The sequence below is a fragment of the Phyllobates terribilis genome, unplaced genomic scaffold (genome assembly GCF_046119375.1).
Source record: "Phyllobates terribilis strain yellow unplaced genomic scaffold, ASM4611937v1 Scaffold_4__5_contigs__length_816908805, whole genome shotgun sequence".
NCBI classification, from domain to species: Eukaryota; Metazoa; Chordata; class Amphibia; order Anura; family Dendrobatidae; genus Phyllobates; species Phyllobates terribilis.
The window spans coordinates 22,473,330-22,486,817 of NW_027362764.1; the positions used below are offsets into that span (position 1 = coordinate 22,473,330).

Sequence of the window (13,488 nt, forward strand, 5' to 3'; positions counted from 1 at the left end):
TTATTATTATTTATAGGCACGCTCTCAAGTACAAGCACGGTCTCAAGTACAAGCATGGTCTCAGATATAGGCACGCTATCAGGCGCAGGCGTGCTCTCAGATATAGGCGTGCTCTCAGATATAGGCACGCTCTCAGATATAGGCACGCTCTCAGATATAGGCACGCTCTCAGATATAGGCACGCTCTCAGGCGCAGGCGTGCTCTCAGATATAGGCACGCTCTCAGGTGCAAGAGCGCTCTCAGATGTAAGCGCGCTCCCAGATATAGGCACGCTCTCAGGCACAGGCGTGCTCTTAGTTACAGGCACGCTCTCAGGCGCAGGCACGCTCTCAGGTATAAGCTCGCTCTCAGGCGCAGGCACGCTCTCAGGCGCAGGCATGCTCTCAGGCGCAGGCATGCTCTCAGGCGCAGGCACGCTCTCATGCACAGGCACGCTCTCAGGCACGCTCTCAGGCGCAGGCATGCTCTCAGATACAGGCACGCTCTCAGGCGCAGTCACGCTCTCAGGCGCAGGCACGCTCTCATGCACAGGCACGCTCTCAGGCGCAGGCACGCTCTCATGCACAGGCACGCTCTCAGGCGCAGGCACGCTCTCAGGCACAGGCACGCTCTCAGGCGCAGGCACGCTCTCAGGCGCAGGCACGCTCTCAGGCGCAGGCACGCTCTCAGGCACGCTCTCAGGCGCAGGCACGCTCTCAGGCACGCTCTCAGGCGCAGGCACGCTCTCAGGCGCAGGCACGCTCTCATGCACAGGCACGCTCTCAGGCGCAGGCACGCTCTCATGCACAGGCACGCTCTCAGGCGCAGGCACGCTCTCAGGCACAGGCACGCTCTCAGGCGCAGGCACGCTCTCAGGCGCAGGCACGCTCTCAGGCACGCTCTCAGGCGCAGGCACGCTCTCAGGCACGCTCTCAGGCGCAGGCATGCTCTCAGGCGCAGTCACGCTCTCAGGCGCAGGCACGCTCTCATGCACAGGCACGCTCTCATGCACAGGCACGCTCTCAGGCGCAGGCACGCTCTCAGGCGCAGGCACGCTCTCAGGCGCAGGCACGCTCTCATGCACAGGCACGCTCTCAGGCGCAGGCACGCTCTCAGGCGCAGGCACGCTCTCAGGCACGCTCTCAGGCGCAGGCACGCTCTTAGGCACGCTCTCAGGCGCAGGCACGCTCTCAGGCGCAGGCACGCTCTCAGGCACGCTCTCAGGCGCAGGCACGCTCTCAGGCACAGGCACGCTCTCAGGCGCAGGCACGCTCTCAGGCACGCTCTCAGGCGCAGGCACGCTCTCATGCACAGGCATGCTCTCAGGCGCAGGCACGCTCTCAGGCGCAGGCATGCTCTCAGGCGCAGGCACGCTCTCAGGCGCAGGCACGCTCTCAGGCACGCTCTCAGGCGCAGGCACGCTCTCAGGCACGCTCTCAGGCGCAGGCACGCTCTCAGGCGCAGGCACGCTCTCATGCACAGGCACGCTCTCAGGCGCAGGCACGCTCTCATGCACAGGCACGCTCTCAGGCGCAGGCACGCTCTCATGCACAGGCACGCTCTCAGGCGCAGGCACGCTCTCAGGCGCAGGCACGCTCTCAGGCACGCTCTCAGGCGCAGGCACGCTCTCAGGCACGCTCTCAGGCGCAGGCACGCTCTCAGGCACGCTCTCAGGCGCAGTCACGCTCTCAGGCGCAGGCACGCTCTCATGCACAGGCACGCTCTCATGCACAGGCACGCTCTCAGGCGCAGGCACGCTCTCAGGCGCAGGCACGCTCTCAGGCGCAGGCACGCTCTCAGGCGCAGGCACGCTCTCAGGCACGCTCTCAGGCGCAGGCACGCTCTCAGGCACGCTCTCAGGCGCAGGCACGCTCTCAGGCGCAGGCACGCTCTCAGGCACGCTCTCAGGCACAGGCACGCTCTCAGGCGCAGGCACGCTCTCAGGCACGCTCTCAGGCGCAGGCACGCTCTCATGCACAGGCACGCTCTCAGGCGCAGGCACGCTCTCAGGCGCAGGCACGCTCTCAGGCGCAGGCACGCTCTCAGGCGCAGGCACGCTCTCAGGCGCAGGCACGCTCTCAGGCACGCTCTCAGGCGCAGGCACGCTCTCAGGCGCAGGCACGCTCTCATGCACAGGCACGCTCTCAGGCGCAGGCACGCTCTCAGGCGCAGGCATGCTCTCAGGCGCAGGCACGCTCTCATGCGCAGGCACGCTCTCAGGCGCAGGCACGCTCTCAGGCACAGGCACGCTCTCAGGCGCAGGCACGCTCTCAGGCGCAGGCACGCTCTCATGCACAGGCACGCTCTCAGGCACGCTCTCAGGCGCAGGCACGCTCTCAGGCGCAGGCACGCTCTCATGCACAGGCACGCTCTCAGGCGCAGGCACGCTCTCAGGCGCAGGCACGCTCTCAGGCGCAGGCACGCTCTCATGCACAGGCACGCTCTCAGGCACGCTCTCAGGCGCAGGCACGCTCTCAGGCGCAGGCACGCTCTCAGGCACGCTCTCAGGCACAGGCATGCTCTCAGGCGCAGGCACGCTCTCAGGCGCAGGCACGCTTCAATGACACACGGTAGCGACACAACGAGATGATTTGCAGGAGACAGTCAGCGGGTAGGTCAGTGAGGCCACTCCTGATGGCTTCCTGCAGGTGGTGGCTTTTACTCGCTGATGTCTTATGCAGCGTTATACGTTTATATTACACATTTCCCGGCAGCACAGACACATGAATGATTTCACTTAGAGCTGCGTTCACATTGACGTTTACTGTGAGCTCTCAGCCTCCAAGATCTGACATGCCTGCTTCTTCAGTGTCTCCACAGTGTACATGTGGTACAAGGGGGAGATACTCCAGTGACGGCAGGCTACGCGACTGCTAAGGGGTCCGTGATCCGGGGGGGGCCGATGCCAGCTCCACACCGGGTCCCAACTCTGGTCAGCAAGCGCCGGCCCCCCGCCCCGGCAGATGCTGATACAGTTGTAAGCAATGATGGAGGAAGGAGTGTCATGTGACCCTCCCTCTCCCATCATCCTCCTGTGTCTGACGTCGCTTCTTCACTCCACACTGGGTCAGGCAGTGGAGCTGCTGAGGTGAGGAGACGCGCTGCAGAGACCGGAGCAGTGGGGGAGCGAGGAGCGGCGAGTATGGATTATTTTTAAATCAGTGAGCATGTGGTGGGCATAATGCTGCAGGGCTGGGGCTGTATTTTACCCTATGGGGGCTGCATTTTACCCTTTGGGGGGGGGGGGATTCATTTTACCCTATGGGGGGCTGCATTTTACCCTATGGGGGAGCTGCATTTTACCCTATGGGGGTAATTAGAACTTCTGCTTTGGGGCCCCATGATTTCTATGTACGCCCCTGACTTCATCTTCTTCTTACACCAGAAAGTCTACAGTAATGCGGCTCATTCTAGGACAATTCTCCAAACACTGCAAAAATATTACACTGCACCGTCCTAAGTAGCTATAAGAGTAAATACCACCTTACAGAGCTCAAAAATTGAAACCATAGGGTGGTCATATAGTAGTACCAAGACACACTGCTCATATAGTAGTGCCATAATACAGTGCTCATATAATTGTACCATAATACAGTGCTCATATAATAGTACCACCATACAGTGCTCATATAGTAGTACCACCATAATACAGTGCTCATATAATTGTACCATAATACAGTGCTCATATAATAGTACCACCATACAGTGCTCATATAGTAGTGCCATCATACAGTGATCATAGAAGTGCCATCATACAGTGCTCATAGTAGTGCCATCTTATAGTGCTCATATAGAACCATCATACACTGCTCATATAGTACTACCATCATACAGTATATAAAAAATACCACCATACAATTCTCATAAAAATGAAAATAGAATAAGAGCGCTCAAACATACCCAATATAATACAACATTAGAGTACTCGTATAATACTACCACACAGTGCAAATATGTAATAACAGGAGACACTCTTCTGTGAAATCATACAGAGCTCATATAATACCACCATACAGTGCTCATGTAATATCACAACAGTTGTCCTATAATACCACCATACAGTGCACATGTAATACCACTATATAGTGCACAAACAACAACACAGTGCTCATGTAACATCGCCACACAGTGCTCATGTAGTATCACAATACAGTGCACATATAATACTTATTCTTGTACATAGGGGCAGTATTATTGTAGTTATATTCTTGTACATAGGGGCAGTATTATAGTAGTTATATTCTTGTACATAGGGGGCAGTATTATAGTATTTATATTCTTGTACATAGGAGCAGTATTATAGTAGTTATATTCTTGTACATAGAGGCAGTATTATAGTAGTTATATTCTTGTACATAGGGGCAGTATTATAGTAGTTATATTCTTGTACATAGGAGCAGTATTATAGTAGTTATATTCTTGTACATAGGGAGCAGTATTATAGTAGTTATATTCTTGTACATAGGGGGCAGTATTATAGTAGTTATATTCTTGTACATAGGGGCAGTATTATAGTAGTTATATTCTTGTACATAGGAGCAGTATTATAGTAGTTATATTCTTGTACATAGGGGCAGTATTATAGTAGTTATATTCTTGTACATAGGGGCAGTATTATAGTAGTTATATTCTTGTACATAGGGGCAGTATTATAGTAGTTATATTCTTGTACATAGGGGGCAGTATTATAGTAGTTATATTCTTGTACATAGGGAGCAGTATTAAAGTAGTTATATTCTTGTACATAGGGAGCAGTATTAAAGTAGTTATATTCTTGTACATAGGGAGCAGTATTATAGTAGTTATATTCTTGTACATAGGGGCAGTATTATAGTAGTTATATTCTTGTACATAGGAGCAGTATTATAGTAGTTATATTCTTGTACATAGGGGCAGTATTATAGTAGTTATATTCTTGTACATAGGGGGAGTATTATAGTAGTTATATTCTTGTACATAGGAGCAGTATTATAGTAGTTATATTCTTGTACATAGGGGCAGTATTATAGTAGTTATATTCTTGTACATAGGAGCAGTATTATAGTAGTTATATTCTTGTACATAGGGGCAGTATTATAGTAGTTATATTCTTGTACATAGGGGCAGTATTATAGTAGTTATATTCTTGTACATAGGGGTCAGTATTATAGTAGTTATATTCTTGTACATAGGGGCAGTATTATCTATAATATAACGGGAGATGCGTATCTCTGTCTGAAGCCTTTATAGACTGCGGAAGCGCGACACGCCTGCACAGTCTGGCTCCAGACAGACGCACGCATGGAGCCGTTACAGGCAAGAGGAGCGTATGGCGCTGGAGATTGCGGTATGCGTAGGCACTGAACGCATACCGCGATCTCCGGTGCCATACTTACCTGACAAGGAGGAGCGTTGCCACGGCGCCTCTATTCGCTCCGGAGACCGGGAGCGGAGTGAAGGCGTTGGAATCGGTGCATGCGCGTAGAGCTGTCCGGCGCCATTCTACTGAAGACACATTTGCAGTGTGTCTTCAGCAAAATCGCGACGGACAGCACGTACTCCGGCGCCACACTCCTCCCCCAGCCTCCAGCAGAACAGGACATCGCAGCGCTGGAGCACAGGGAAGAAAGGAGAGTATAAGTGTTTATTTTTATTTGTATGTGTGCAGCGTGAAAGGGATGAGGGGTATCATGCATACCAGGATTGGGGGATGAGGGGGCCACATATACCAGGATTGGGGGATGAGGGGTACCATGCATACCTGGATAGGGATGAGGGAGCCATGCATACCAGGATGAGGGGTGCCATGCATGCCAGGATTGGAATGAGGGGTGCCATGCATACCAGGATTAGTGGTGAGAGGTGCCATGCATACCAGGATAGGGATGAGGGAGCCATGCATACCAGGATGAGGGGTGCTATGCATACCAGGATTGGAATGAGGGGTGCCATGCATACCAGGATTGGGGGTGAGGGGTGCCATGCAGACTAGGATATGGATGAGGGCAGCACAAATACCAGGATGGGGGCAGCACAAATACTAGCATGGGAAACCATATACCAAGAAAAATGCTAGCCACCGGGGCGTAGAACGGGCTCAATAGCTAGTAGTAATTATATTCTTGTACATAGGGGCAGTATTATAGTAGTTATATTCTTGTACATAGGAGCAGTATTATAGTAGTTATATTCTTGTACATATGGACAGTATTATAGTAGTTATATTCTTGTACATAGGGGGCAGTATTATAGTAGTTATATTCTTGTACATAGGGGGCAGTATTATAGCAGTTATATTCTTGTACATAGGGAGCAGTATTATAGTAGTTATATTCTTGTACATAGGAGCAGTATTATAGTAGTTATATTCTTGTACATAGGGGACAGTATTATAGTAGTTATATTCTTGTACATAGGGGGCAGTATTATAGCAGTTATATTCTTGTACATAGGGGCAGTATTATACTAGTTATATTCTTGTACATAGGGGCAGTATTATAGTAGTAATATTCTTGTACATAGGAGCAGTATTATAGTAGTTATATTCTTGTACATAGGAGCAGTATTATAGTAGTTATATTCTTGTACATAGGAGCAGTATTATAGTAGTTATATTCTTGTACATAGGGGTAGTATTATAGTAGTTATATTCTTGTACATAGGGGGCAGTATTATAGTAGCTATATTCTTGTACATAAGGGGCGGTATTATATTAGTTATATTCTTGTACATAGGGGCAGTATTATAGTGGTTATATTCTTGTACATAGGGGCAGTATTATAGTAGTTATATTCTTGTACATAGAAGGCAGTATTATAGTAGTTATATTCTTGTACATAGGGGCAGTATTATAGTAGTTATATTCTTATACATAGGAACAGTATTATAGCAGTTATATTCTTGTACATAGGTAGCAGTATTATAGTAGTTATATTCTTGTACATAGAGGCAGTATTATAGTAGTTATATTGTTGTATATAGGAGCAGTATTATAGTAGTTATATTCTTGTATATAGGGGGCAGTATTATAGTAGTTATATTCTTGTACATAGGGGCAGTATTATAGTAGTTATATTCTTGTACATAGGGGGCAGTATTATAGTAGTTATATTCTTGTACATAGGGGGCAGTATTATAGTAGTTATATTCTTGTACATAGAGGGCAGTATTATAGTAGTTATACTCTTGTACATAGGGAGCAGTATTATAGTAGTTATATTCTTGTACATAGGGGCAGTATTATAGTAGTTATATTCTTGTACATAGGAGCAGTATTATAGTAGTTATATTGTTGTACATAGGAGCAGTATTATAGTAGTTATATTCTTGTACATAGGGGCAGTATTATATTAGTTATATTCTTGTACATAGGGGCAGTATTATAGTAGTTATATTGTTGTACATAGGAGCAGTATTATAGTAGTTATATTCTTGTACATAGGGGCAGTATTATAGTAGTTATATTCTTGTACATAGGGGGCAGCATTATAGTAGTTATATTCTTGGACAGGTGGGGGACATATTACACTTGATGCTGCATGTCAGTGTTATTACTCCCGCTGGCGGTCTTCATGTCATGTACATCTAGTATATATTGGGTTTCCCTCCTGTTTCCTCTCCTGGATCAGATCCGGGAGTTTCTTAGAATTATTCTCTTTTATTAGAATAACACAAAGGACGTAAGTTTTGGAGATGGGGGTGAGTGAGGGGAGGTGGTCTCGTCTCGTTGCCAGAGCCGCACTTTTCTTTCTCTGGATCGGCAGCTGAGGATCTTGATCTCTATCTGGCAATAGAGAGGAAATTGTGTTTTTAATAAGAGGTCCATTAACACGGCGGACATCTCCATAAAGAAGCAACTGAAGAAGGCTCTCAGTTAATTGCACGCGTCCGTGCCGGAGATGCCCCCTTTTCATTAGTGATTGGGGTCCCACTTATCCAGACACAATAAGGCTGAAGGCGCGGACGATGATTTCATAATCTGTGTTTTGCGTCCAAACCTCCATAACTGGCAGATGACCAATTCGTCGGTGGTTGTATCTCGGGAAGGATGAACCCCGCAGGCCGATCAAAAACAGGGACTGATCAAAGTAACGGACCCTACAGTTCCATGGTGTAGGTGTAAGGAGATGGAAATGCTGCTCATGTTCCCCCTTGAAGAATAATGTGTATTGTTGATGTGTAATGTGAACTGTGAAACACGTTATGGTGTTGGTATTGCATTCTGCCCAGCAACAGGTAGTTGACAGGGACAGTTAGAGTTAATGGTTGGGACTAGCCCAGAGTGGGAAGGGATAAGTTGAAAGGACAGAGGTAGTTTCCTGTCAGAATGTAAGAAAGGGCCCAGTGTGCATTGAGAAAAGACCTAAGGTCTGGTCAGTGAGCAGTACTGCATGATGTGGGTGTCCCCAATGAGAAAGGAGACAGAGCCAGAGGTTAGTGAGATCCTAGAGGAGAAAAAGAAAGAAGTGACCTAAGGAATACAGCGATCGATTGGCGACCGGTCATGGGACAGGACGCTTAACAGTACGGCCCAGAGTTTATAATTCAGGAAGGTATCTAGGGGTAACATTTCTCCTTGCGGGGAGTGACATGTTAAGCATGTCACGGTGAGGAGACTTTTAAAGGCGCAATGCTCCTCTGGGAAATATGCAAATTGTCTCTTCAGAGAAGAAGAGGACCAGAACTCTAGTGCCACCAATCCTACTACTTCTTGGAGGTGGCACTAGAGTTCTGGTCCTGTTCCTCTCTGAAGAGACAATTTGCATAACTCAGGAAGGTAACAGGCCTAGAGGAGACAGAGTACATGAGATGAAGATAGAGAGTTCCCCGGGGAGGGAGGACAGAGCGTCATGAACAGAGAAGATTGGTTGAGAAGAGTTGACCAGCACTCCAGAGGTTATGCCCACCAGAGAGAGAACGGGAATGAGAGGTGCCTGCTGTAGTAAAGCCAAGTGATAGGAAAAAGCCCACCCAGTGAGGTGTGACTCAAGAAAATGGGTGGAGGAGATAGAGAAACAGGATCCTGAGCTGAAGAGAACCCCAGCCAGTGAAAAGCGGAGCCGTGACACCAGGGGCCTTTCGAAGAAAGAGAAGGAGTCATTTGTGGGTTGGACGTTGAAGAGAGTGCAGTGCGGTACACTAATGATGGCAGAGTGGGAGTTGGCGCAGAATTAGCCGTTCGAGGAGATGATCGGGCGAGGATGGTTGCACCAGTTGATGGCGATGATGGAGGAAGAGGTGAGAAGGGCGGCATGCTAGAGGAGACTAGTGGGACATGAGTCAGAGTCCGACCCACTGGTGATGGAATGGTTCATGGCCAGAGGAAATGCTGAATGTTTGGGGCCTTACGGGCCCAGACACCAGTGGGTCCCCACTGAACCCGGAAGTGTTCTCCACACCTAGACAAGCACCCACTGCAACCAAGACGCATAGGATCGCGGATAAGATCCAAAATGAAAAGAAAAGGGAGGAGCGAGTACAAGCCGCGCTGGACGGCCCTGGAGGTGAGGACTTGGCCCAATGGATGGCAAAGGGGATGGTCCTATGCTTTGATTGCTATTGGGGGTACAGTTTCATGGAGGAAGAGCGCATCAAACATATCGTGTATGTCAACATCCACTTTATCTAACGTGGCCTCCTTCCGTCCCATGCCCACAGTTTGCAGCCTGGAAAGTGGGTGCAATTTTTAAAGAAAGACAGTCCAAGATAGTGGTTTGCGGTGGTCGTCTCCAGGGCAAGGATGGAGCTCGAGACCCCAAAGCAGTCCGCGGCAGTAACATACTGGGTGGAGGTGCCCATCCTGAGGGTCTTGATTCCCCAATGTCCGGGGGCTCGTGTAGAGGAGGAAGACAGGGCAGCGGTCCCAAGTTCCTGCGGTTCCACAGAGGAATTTGGGGCCATGGTTGAGGTATCCACGGGACTGCCCGCAGTAACAGCAAATCTCGCTGTGGTGTATGTGGCCCAGGGTGCGCACAAGGAGCAAGGAGAAAGACCTGGGTCTGAGCGAAAGAGAGGAGGATTGAGATAAGTAAGAAATGGAGTGGGAAGCTGAAGAAGGCTGTGTTGTGATGTTGTACCCCCTTTTTGAAGGCCAAAGTTTAGCAGGTCTAGGACCCAACTTTATCTGGGACTCTCCCACATTAATGACCACGGATGGCTGAAGTGTGTTTCCTCTTCCCCAGTTTATGCATTCCCTTGCTGGATTAAGTGACACTGCAGCCACTGGAATGTCCTACACCCTCAGTCAAGGACAGTCTGATCCCAGATGGACGTCGTCCCTAAGGGACTGTGTGTGTGTGTGTACCTGTCTCGTGGACAAGAGTTGAGCTGAAGAACTGTGTCCCTGTCCTATGGACTGATGGGGGGACAATAGACTGTGCCCTTAACGTGAAGGGCTTCCCTTGCAGGGATGGACTGTGCTGTTTTGTGTGGCTGGAGGGCCCTTACGAAGAGGAGCCAAAGATAACTAGACTGGTGCAGGGTTAACAAGGACTTGGTCAGTCGCGGTTCCGGGGTCCTAACCAAGTAAGACTGGACTGGCGATACCCTTCGAGATGAAGAGGACCCTGCACTGTTGTATATGTGTTGTGTGATGAAAAGTTTGGTGTCTTTTAAGTTTTGGAAGGCCGAGGACGGCCATCGTTAAAGAAGGGGGAAATGTAAGGAGATGGCAATGCTGCCCATGTTCCCACTTGAAAGATATGTGTATTGTTGATGTGTAATGTGAACTGTCAAATGCTTTAAAGTGTTGGTATTGTATTCTGCCCAGCAACAGATAGTTGACAGGGACAGTCAGAGTTAATGGTTGGGACTAGCCCTGAGTGGGAAAGACTAAGCTGAAGGGACAGAGGGAGTTTCCTGTCAGAATTTAAGAAAGGGCTTAGTGTGCGTAAACAAAATACCTAAGGTCTGTTGAGTGAGCAGTGCCTGACGACATGGGTGTCCCCAACGAGAGAGGAGACCGAGTCTGAGGATGGCCTGATCCTAGTGGAGGGAAAGAAAGAAGTGACCGAAAGGAGCAGAGAGATCGATTGGAGATGGGTCCTGGGACAGGTTGCCTAGCAGAAAAGATAAGTACTGGCCATACTGGCAATATAATTCCCAAAAGGAGAAAGAAGAAGCGAAACTGCGAGCTGAGAATAAGACTCCTCTAACCGGACTGTAGCGCTGAGCCGGGCTGTGAAGACAGAGGACAAGAGAGAAGAGGAAGGAATGGATACGGTGTGTGGAAAATGCTCCGTATTGTAAAGGAAATGTTCATCAAGTTGTGCACCCGCTATCTACTGTATATAATCCCCCCCAAGTTCCCGTTCAGTAAAAAGTTTATTTATGACTGGTGGTCTACCTCACTGAACTGTCAAACATCTGGTCCTGGCCAACCCAAGTCATCAGCAACAAGAGATGAGTACCTCGCCCATGGCTGCCACCACGCGCTACGTTACATAGGGATTACTGGCAGGGTGCACCGATACGGGGCCGGAGATTACTACGGAAAACTATGAAGACCACTATGAGGAATAGTATGGAATACTATGAGGACTAGTATAGACTACTATGAGGACTAGTATAGACTACTATGAGGACTAGTATAGACTACTATGAGGACAAGCTATGAGGACTACTAAGAGGACTACTAAGAGGACTACTAAGAGGACTAGCATGAGGACTAGCATGAGGACTAGCATGAGGACTAGCATGAGGACTAGCATGAGGAGTAATATGGACAACTATGAGGACAGCTATGAGGACTACAATGAAGACTACTCTGAGGACTAATATGAGGACTAATATGAGGACTAATATGAGGACTAATATGATGACTACTATGGACAATTATGAGGACTATTATGATGGACCACTGTGAGGACTAGTATGGAAAACTATAAGGACTACTATGAAGAATAGTATAAAGAAAAAGGAGCCAAATGTGGTTTTTAGCGCTGCTGGTGGCAATGAAAATCCAAATGGAAGTGTAATAAAGGATTTTTTATTTCAGGATCTTTAGTCAACGCGTTTCAAAGTCATTCCAGACTTCTTCCTCAGGACACAAACCGCGGATCTGCAGCAGCGGTTTTCATGCATATTCCTGGTCAGCACATCCTTTATTTACATCATTGCTATTCTCAGATAAGACCCTATTTGCGTTTTTTTTGCTCCTAGTTTCTACTATATGAGGAATAGTATCATGACTACTATGGAAAACTGAAGACTACTATGAGGACCACTATGAGGACCACTATGAGGACCACCATGAGGACCACCATGGAAAACTGAAGACTACATTGAAGACTACTATGAGGACTAGTGTAGACTACTATGAGGACTACTATGGAAAACTGAAGACTACATTGAAGACTACTATGAGGACTAGTGTAGACTACTATGAGGACTACTATGAGGACTACTATGGAAAACTGAAGACTACATTGAAGACTACTATAAGGACTAGTGTAGACTACTATGAGGACTACTATGAGGACTACTATGGAAAACTGAAGACTACATTGAAGACTACTATGAGGACTACTATGAGGACTACTATGAGGACTAGTATGGAAAACTGAAGACTACTATGAAGGCTATTATGAGGACTAGTATAGACTACTATGAGGACTACTATGGAAAACTGAAGACTACATTGAAGACTACTATGAGCACTAGTATAGACTACTATGAGGACTACTATGAGGACTAGTATGGAAAACTGAAGACTACTATGAGGGCTATTATGAGGACTAGTATAGACTACTATGAGGACTACTATGGAAAACTGAAGACTACATTGAAGACTACTATAAGGACTAGTGTAGACTACTATGAGGACTACTATGGAAAACTGAAGACTACATTGAAGACTACTATGAGGACTAGTATAGACTACTATGAGGACTACTATGAGGACTAGTATAGACTACTATGAGGACTAGTATGGAAAACTGAAGACTACTATGAGGGCTATTATGAGGACTAGTATAGACTATTATGAGGACTACTATGGAAAACTGAAGACTACATTGAAGACTACTATGAGGACTACTATAGACTACTATGAGGACTAGTATGGAAAACTGAAGACTACTATGAGGGCTATTATTAGGACTAGTATAGACTACTATGAGGACTAGTATGGAAAACTGAGACTACTATGAGGGCTACTATGAGGACTAGTATACACTACTATGAGGACTAGTATGAAGACTAGTATGGAAAACGGAGATTACTATGAGGACTACTATGAGGACTAGTATGAGGACTAGTATGAGGACTAGTATGAGGACTAGTATGAGGACTAGTATGAGGACTAGTATGGAAAACTGAGACTACTATGAAGGCTACTATGAGGACTAGTATACACTACTATGAGGACTACTATGGAAAACTGAAGACTACAATGAGGACTAGTTTGAGGACTAGTATGGAAAACTATGAGGACAGCTATGGGGACAAGCTATGAGAACTACAATGAGGACTAGTATAAGGAGGAGCTATGAGACCACTCGGAGGCCGCGCATGGACAGGTGTGGCACTAG

General features: G+C 47.8%; 1 protein-coding gene across 3 annotated transcripts in view; it reads right to left on the bottom strand.

The window, feature by feature from the left end:
- The window catches only part of WNT9A (Wnt family member 9A), a 178,905-nt gene that overhangs the window by 15,483 nt on the left and 149,934 nt on the right, over positions 1 to 13,488 (bottom strand). The gene's annotated exons all lie outside the window — the stretch shown is intronic.